We start from the raw sequence: 7713 nt of genomic DNA on the forward strand, positions 1-7713 counted from the left end.
AGCGGAGCTGAGCCCCCGGATGCTAAGCGGTGCAGCATCGGCCCGGGCCGGATGCCCTCGAACGGCGCGCCGTAAAGCAACCAGGAACGCTGGGGCCAAGGCCCTACGTACGGGACAGCACGACGGAAGCACCAGCTGCCAAGCAGCGGGTGCCACCGTCGCCCTGGCCCCCCTCAGTGCGTGGACACGTTTCGTCCTTCAAACAAACAAACAAAAGGGCACGCGCCTCGAGCACCCTGCCCGCAGGCGCACTACCCCGTCTGACGAGTTGTCACATCCGCGGGGCCGGCGCCCAGGAGCGCCTGGCGGGGGCACGGCAGTCTCCGATCACATCGAAGGAGAAATCGCCGAAATACCCTTTGGCCGAATCCCTTGACTCGACCAAAGCCTCGGGGGCTACTGTCGGGTGCCACAATTAGGGACACCCTAATTGTAGTACTAAAACCACTTTCAAAAACACAAACATATGTTAAGGCAACTGGGCCCACGAAGGCCCACGGCCTATTTCTCCCTCAGAGGAAAGGAAAGGACTCAAAGAAGTCCAGCATGTGGCCCAGCCACATCCCCCTCGGGCAGGTGGCCAATCTCCGCCTCGCTCGAGGGCCCCTCTCAGGCCCACCAAACAAACTCCGCCCCGCTCGAGGGTAGCGGATCTACCCTCAGGCGGGTCACTCATCTCCGCCTTGCTCGAGGGCTCCCCTCGGGACCCTCGACCGCGCAATCGCATTTCCGCCTCGCTCGAGGGCAGCGGACCTGCCCTCGAGCGGGTGGCCAATCTCCGCCTCGCTCGAGGACAGCGGACCTGCCCTCGAGCGGGTGGCCAATCTCCGCCTCGCTCGAGGCCATCTCTCGGCACAAGAGACAAATGGCCCCGCCGCCCAACCGACCGCCGTACAAAGGCATTAAAGGCCAGCTACTCCGCCACGGCTCAAAGGACGGGCGGCGTCAGACTGCCACTCCCGCAGTGGATGTGACCGGCGTCCCGTCCACTGACCCCGGTCACCGCTCTGCCACCCCAGCCGCTGTAGCAGCACTGTGGAGCATTCAACGCGGTACAAGACAAGTTGGCGCCGCCCCCGTTATTGTCACGCCGACATCAACCATCCGAACACACCTCCCCCTGGGGAAGGGGTCTGGCGATGTCACGTGCCCTTCCGAGAGGGGCACTCCGCATGCGCGGGCGGGACCCCGGGCCTCCCTCTTGTGGGGTCCGGGACTTCCACGCGCCCCCGGACCTTCTAGTGTGCACACCCGCACTCCGGCCAGGGGGTCCGGGACCGTCCCACGCCATTACTACCACTGGTACACTACAGGACGGCCGCCGCCATCTCCACGGGACCAAGGACGAAAATCCAGGACGACAGCGACACGCGCCGCCTTCCCACAGTACACTTTCTACAGTGTTCGACCACTGTACCCCGCGATTCAAGGGAGAACGACGACTTCCGCGCCCCTACACTCATGTACACCGCCTCTCCTTACAACTATAAAAGGAGAGGATGGGCTTCCTTTTGTAAGGGGGGGACGGATCTCTCCAATCGAAGGGTGGAAGCAGGCTCCCTGAACTTCCCCTTTCAGAACTTTCAGCACGATTGAGTACTCATCTCAACTAACTCCACTTCTAGCAGAGACTTGGGAGCTTTCCTCCCACTCTCGCCCCGCTTGTATCCCCTACTGCAAGCACCCCGGGTGCAAGATAATACAGTGCCCTCGCACACCCCCTCTGCTGGACGTACGGCCCCACGGCCGGAACCAGGATAAATTGTGCGTTACTGTGTTGCCTCTTGCATCATCATCTGGGACGAGGAAACACGCAGCATTTACTAGTTGGGATTCAGGCCCCTCGGGTCGGAACACCGACAGCCAGGACGGGGAGTCTAAGTATGAGGTATTGGCTTCTGGAATGTCTAGAAAATCAGAGGATGACAATATTGAAGATAAAATCTCAGCCAATGTCGAGGATGAGGAGGCTCCCTCTGAATTTTTAATCTCTGAAAAGTCTGAAGAGTTGAAATCTACCGACTCTAGGGTGCAATTGTTGGCCAAAGAACCAGTAAGACAAGACCGGCATGAAGAAAAGCTAGATTTTGAAAGGTCCTCTGCAGAAGAATTGGCCATTAAACAAAAATTGGTTAGGGTTGGGAATAAAGAGATTCATCCTGATTCGTTGGTTTTAAAAGACCTGAACAAAATACCCATTGATGAACCAAGTGGTGATTATAGATATGAATATTTTCAGGGAGAAAATAGCCGATATAATAAAGAATGCAGGCAGCATGGGAGTGTGTATCGGCGTGTTGGAGAAAATTTGGGTAAATATATTATTTCGACTGGGAAGGCCAATATAGTGATACCGGCAAGAGTATTGGCCATCATATTCGCTGATCTACTTAAGTTTATGGGATCTAGGTGGACGAAGCTACGAGTGTAGCAGTGATCATCAGCCCATGAACTGAATTCAGATTCGTTTGTTTAATCAAATCGGCAACATGGGCTTCAGTTGTTGGTATGTCGACTACTGCTACAAAAAAATATATTATATGACAAGCCAGCTGTTTGAGTTTCTGCTACAGATAATAAGATGGGCCGATGAAGTTGTTGGACTAGTTCATCGACTGTCATGTTTTCAGCTGTAAAGGATTGATCGTTAACAAAAGACATATAATTCTCTGGCCAATGATATGCAGCCGATGATCCAGTTTGGGCATTAGCCGATGCAATCTCTGTAGAAGATTCACCATGGTGCAGATATTCAAGAACGATGTACGAACATTTATTACGAGATAGACGATACATCTATCTATCGGTTCCACGGTGGAACATATTGTCATTAGTAGTCTTGCCAGAATATTTTATCATATCCTATATGTTAGCAGGCTACACATATGGTCGGTTCGATGCTATTGGTCTAGAAAACAGCTACATTACAAGAACCAAGTGTTTGGGCCAAGGACACCAATGGAAGTTGATTGGCAGGAGTTACCATAAAGCCGATGGTTTGCTGGATAGCAAGGAAGATGTTACATGATTTTCTGATCTACACCAAGTGCAAGGTGTCATTACTTTGTTATCGGCTTGACACAAGCAAATATATAACTGATGGCCGATAGCAAGGAGTTGGTCAATAGTGTGCATGCGTAATATTTTGGGTGGCTGCCGAAATAAATATATATAAGAGAAAGATTGATGAGTCTGACTCCCATACAAGTGAAGAGCTGTCGATCTCTTTTGCAAAGAAGAAATCCAGGGAAAGAAATCAGAAGACATACACAAACATGTATACTGGATGAAAGCATCTAGCATCAGCTGCTAACCTGAAGATTCAAGAATCAAGATCATGGCCCCAAAACTATGAACTGTTTGCTCCTTAACCTGACGGAGCGTATGTGGTGATCAGGCATTGGCTGGTTATATTAGAAATAGAGGGCTTTGCATGCACATATCAGCAAGTCTAGGTGCATCATGTTGAATTGAAGAATCTCAGAAAAAGTCGTTGCTGTTTGGTTACATGCCATCTGCATGGTATTGATTATGGTGTATGGTGACGGATTGGGCCAAGTGATAAAAGTCGAAGGGTGACCTCTATGCTCCACCCGGAGAAATATTGTGGCCTCCCTTCCCGTTATAGTTGGTCAGACAAAAGCCGGTGATGGGTATATTCGATCGGCTAAAGTAAAAATGGTTTTCGTCCTTCCCGCAGATCACGAAGATGCACATAATGATCGAGGTGAAGATGACAAGGAAGATTCAGACTGCATGGTCAAGAGGGGAGTAGGCTGAAGTTGATTATGACCAGGCTCAGGGTGCCCAGCAAACCAGTAAGCAGGCACGTGGGATGAAAAAAATACATGCGTCGTATGGTTGGAGAAATAATAAATGACTTGCATGCGAGGAGACAGACTACATCGGCACGTGTGAGTTAATCCCTCCAGAAAATTTGCATGCAAGCTGAGATATTCACCCCTTGCGTGTCTTGTTCCCCAGAGCGGTAGAGCTGTCGGATCATCAGTTTTGAATATGGAAAGCCGATGAGAAATATGCAGAAGAACACGACAGTTGTTGGATAATCTCATCGGCTACTGTTAATGGAACCTCCAGCGATGAGGGCTGCATGATTTTATTTTTGGAGAATTAATTAAGTTACAAATGCATATCAAATGCTGGAAGTCAAGAGAAGGCTACATGTACGTGATGTACTTTAAAAAGCAAGGTGAAAAGTGTATTAGCCGATATAGATGGATAATTGGATTTTCTGAGAGAAAGCTAAAAGAGAACTATCGGCTTTGAGGACATTGGCAGCGTTCACAACAGTGAGCAGTTATATGTGCAGCTAGTACTTCTGCAATAATCTGAAGAGGTGCCAGTTAGTACTGATCCATTGGCTATTTGCACTTTGGGAATATGTCCCATAGAGACAGCCGATGTAGACAATTATATGCCATTGTTTTCAAGAAATATATAGCTAGCTAGAGCCATCACGATGAAATTGGATAGCTGATGGCTCAGTCGGCTGCTATGTGTAGACACCGCTATGGAGCCGGGTGATCAGCAGTGTGGGATTATTCGACAACTGTATAAGGACCTGCCATGAGTCGCCCGTGAATGAGTAGAGTATCAGCCAATGATTCTGCATCTGGGTTGTCGAAGCATATTTTCTTTGTACGTCCTCTTGGTATATCGGCTTGTCGGATGTTGGTGATATCTTTGAATTAGGCCGGAATAATTGGCGCTGACTGTTGGTAATCAAAAGTCAAGGTGTGAAGCTGGTGGGTTCATTCAGGCCATGGTTTATTTCTCTCCATCGGTCATTATCATCAGAAAGTAGCAAAGCGACAGCATGGCTATTCGATGGGTTAGTGGTGACCGCGGGAGTACAACCCCACACTGTAAAGCTGAAGCCGGCTCGAGGGATGGCTAGCAGAGTTGGTAACGAGCTGAGTGGCATCTTCGTCAGTTAGATTTCATTGGCTGGATTTGGTCATATGAGATAATTTGTCATGAGCAAATTGGACGGTATCCTGGTTGACATCCGTTGAAGAACTATACATTAACTGATTGATCAGCTACCGGTGAAAGTCTCTTATTATTGGCTAATGCGGTGAAGTCAGGAAGCTACAGATACGGCATGTTTTGTTTGGTCCGGACTGTGCAAAAGTATCATGCATGTCATAAAAAAGGATGGAAAAGATTATTTTTGATCGGATCAGCACCGGAGAATAACATGATGACCGCCCATTGAAGATAACTTTGTCCTTATCAAATGAGGGTCTCCTGATGAAACAGAAAGAAAAGCCAATGATGCAGTAGGCGAGGCAATCGGCTAATTAACTTTTGGAGTCTCTATTCATCGGCTCATCCTGAATGATCCATGTAGCCGATGAAAATATGATTTGCGATAGCTACAAGGTTGGAGTCCAATATATGCAAATCACTACTTGTGTAATGGCACGTACGTGCACTGCACGAAGCGAGAGGCATTGTGGCTGGTTGCTTACTCTAACCCGGCTCGGGTGGGACGACAGGATCGCCTGATGAACCAACGCTCGTCACTTGGCTAACCAACCATGTTGTACGAAGATCAGGGTCAGTGATTACAACTCAAGAAGGAGCCCAGGGTTCAGACATCAGCCAACGGATACAAGAAGCCGATGATCAGTCAGTGCTCTAGTTATACCGCAGCCGATGACTGTCGAGCAGTAAGAACTAACGATCACAAGACTATGATGCTGCTGCACCGTTGCCGATGCTGGTATGATCAAAGAAACCTTACTTCTTACTGCAAAAATACTTAGGGATTTTATTTTGTAAAAAAATAAATTAGCTTAACTCCTCAGTGACATAAAATTCCTACTAGAGCCATATGTTAATATCTTTGAAAACCTTACACATATGCTACTTGTTCTTGCATTGAGTATTGTCAAATTGTTTGTGGCCCTTGTGAGATTCATTTTATACTTTAAGATCAAGATCACGTACACTCCACAAATATTTCCATTGCTAGGTATTCTAGATGTTGACTTCCATCTCTGTTGTTTTATCTAGATTCACCTACCTTGCCGCTCAGGTGCTGGCTTCTAGGTTGGAAGTTAGCAAGAACATGCCTCCCATCCACATAAAAAATGTTCCATCCCTTTGACATGACTCATCATATTCCTGAGCTGGCTTCTAGGTTGGAAGTTAGCAAGAACATGCCTCCCATCCACATAAAAAAATGTTCCATCCCTTTGACATGACTCATCATATTCATCCTGCAAAAAGATATGGGCTATGCAAAAAAAAGTGTCTGTGCCTAGAAGCATGGGAAAAGGAAAAAAAGTAGAGAGATAGCCCATATTCCAAAATAAAAAAATAAAGTCATGCAGAAACGAGTGCGAGTTCCATCCAGAAAAATTCCACACACATGCATATCTTGATCTGATTGTATGACTTGTTTTCTCTATTGGATCTGGTTTTTGACTTTGCAATATATGTAGTACAAGTATGTTTCCTCTTCATCCCCTACCTTGAGCTCCACCAAAAAGCCATATTAAAAATAGGGAAGAAAGAGGCGACCAATGCCTTGGTGAGGAATCATACATATTGAGCGATGTGAGAGAGTCATTTGAGGAGCAAAGTTTTATTTTAATTTAAAAAAAATCTTTTAAAGACCCAAGTTATTTAGCAGGACCACTGAGGTTGACGTGATTATTCAAGTTGGCTTTAAAAATTGATAAGGAACTTAAAGAAAGACATCGGCTATGAAAGAACGGCATCAAAAAAGCCGAGGTGTTCAGTCCACAAGGCGATCATACGGATTGAGGTAATGGATTTACAAAATTTCGAAGCATGAGTCCTTCATACTACGGAACTGGGGGGCCTATGTTGATACCAGATTTTGTCACTAAATCCGATGTATTCTGAAGTATGGAGATCGTTGGCTATTTGCATATATCGGCAGGGACACATGCGAGCAGATATGCATGTTGAGGATTGACAAGTTTGGACTGTCCAAAGAGGCAATCAGGTATGATCCGAATAAAGAAAGGGCCATTGGCTATCGGCCGAAATTTACAGGGCTGATATCATCACGGGAGCAGGCCGATCAAAATAAAAGGATAAAATGTTTTATTTGAAAGAAATCAGCCGATGAAGTAAAGGAAGCCCGATGGACAACAGGCCATTGCCGATGGAATCAAAGATTTTCTAGTTGGGATTTACACGTGAAAGCCAGGAAAGATGGTTAGAATAAAGAAAGTTGTGATTAGCATCATGGCCGGATTATTTTATTGAGGGAAGGTTCTCATGCGTGGAGTACTGAAGGAGTCCAGATTAGTCACGCACATGTGTCTCGGACAGAGAGCCTCATGGCAAGAACTCTACGGAAGGGAAATTAAAGTCCATGTATTTTAATATTTCCTTTGGTTTAGATATTTCTTTCGTTTTCTCGTCTAGATTTATTCACAATTTATCGATATCTACTAGCTCTATAGGGTTTACCTATTGTTTTAGCTCTTATCGATATCTATCCAGCTTGGAATACTTTTGATCGGCCGCTTATCGTATTAATTTATTCAAAACATTATATAGCCTATTAGATCTATTCCAAGTGTTTGTCTAATAACATTGTTTAGGTTACATATTCGTAGCCTTTATACCGCTCCTTGCGCACATCGGCTGACCTAGCTGATCGTCTGGTTTAAATTGGCTGATCTAGCCAATTTGTCGCTCTCTGTA

Source organism: Panicum virgatum, chromosome 1N (genome assembly GCF_016808335.1).
Source record: "Panicum virgatum strain AP13 chromosome 1N, P.virgatum_v5, whole genome shotgun sequence".
NCBI classification, from domain to species: Eukaryota; Viridiplantae; Streptophyta; class Magnoliopsida; order Poales; family Poaceae; genus Panicum; species Panicum virgatum.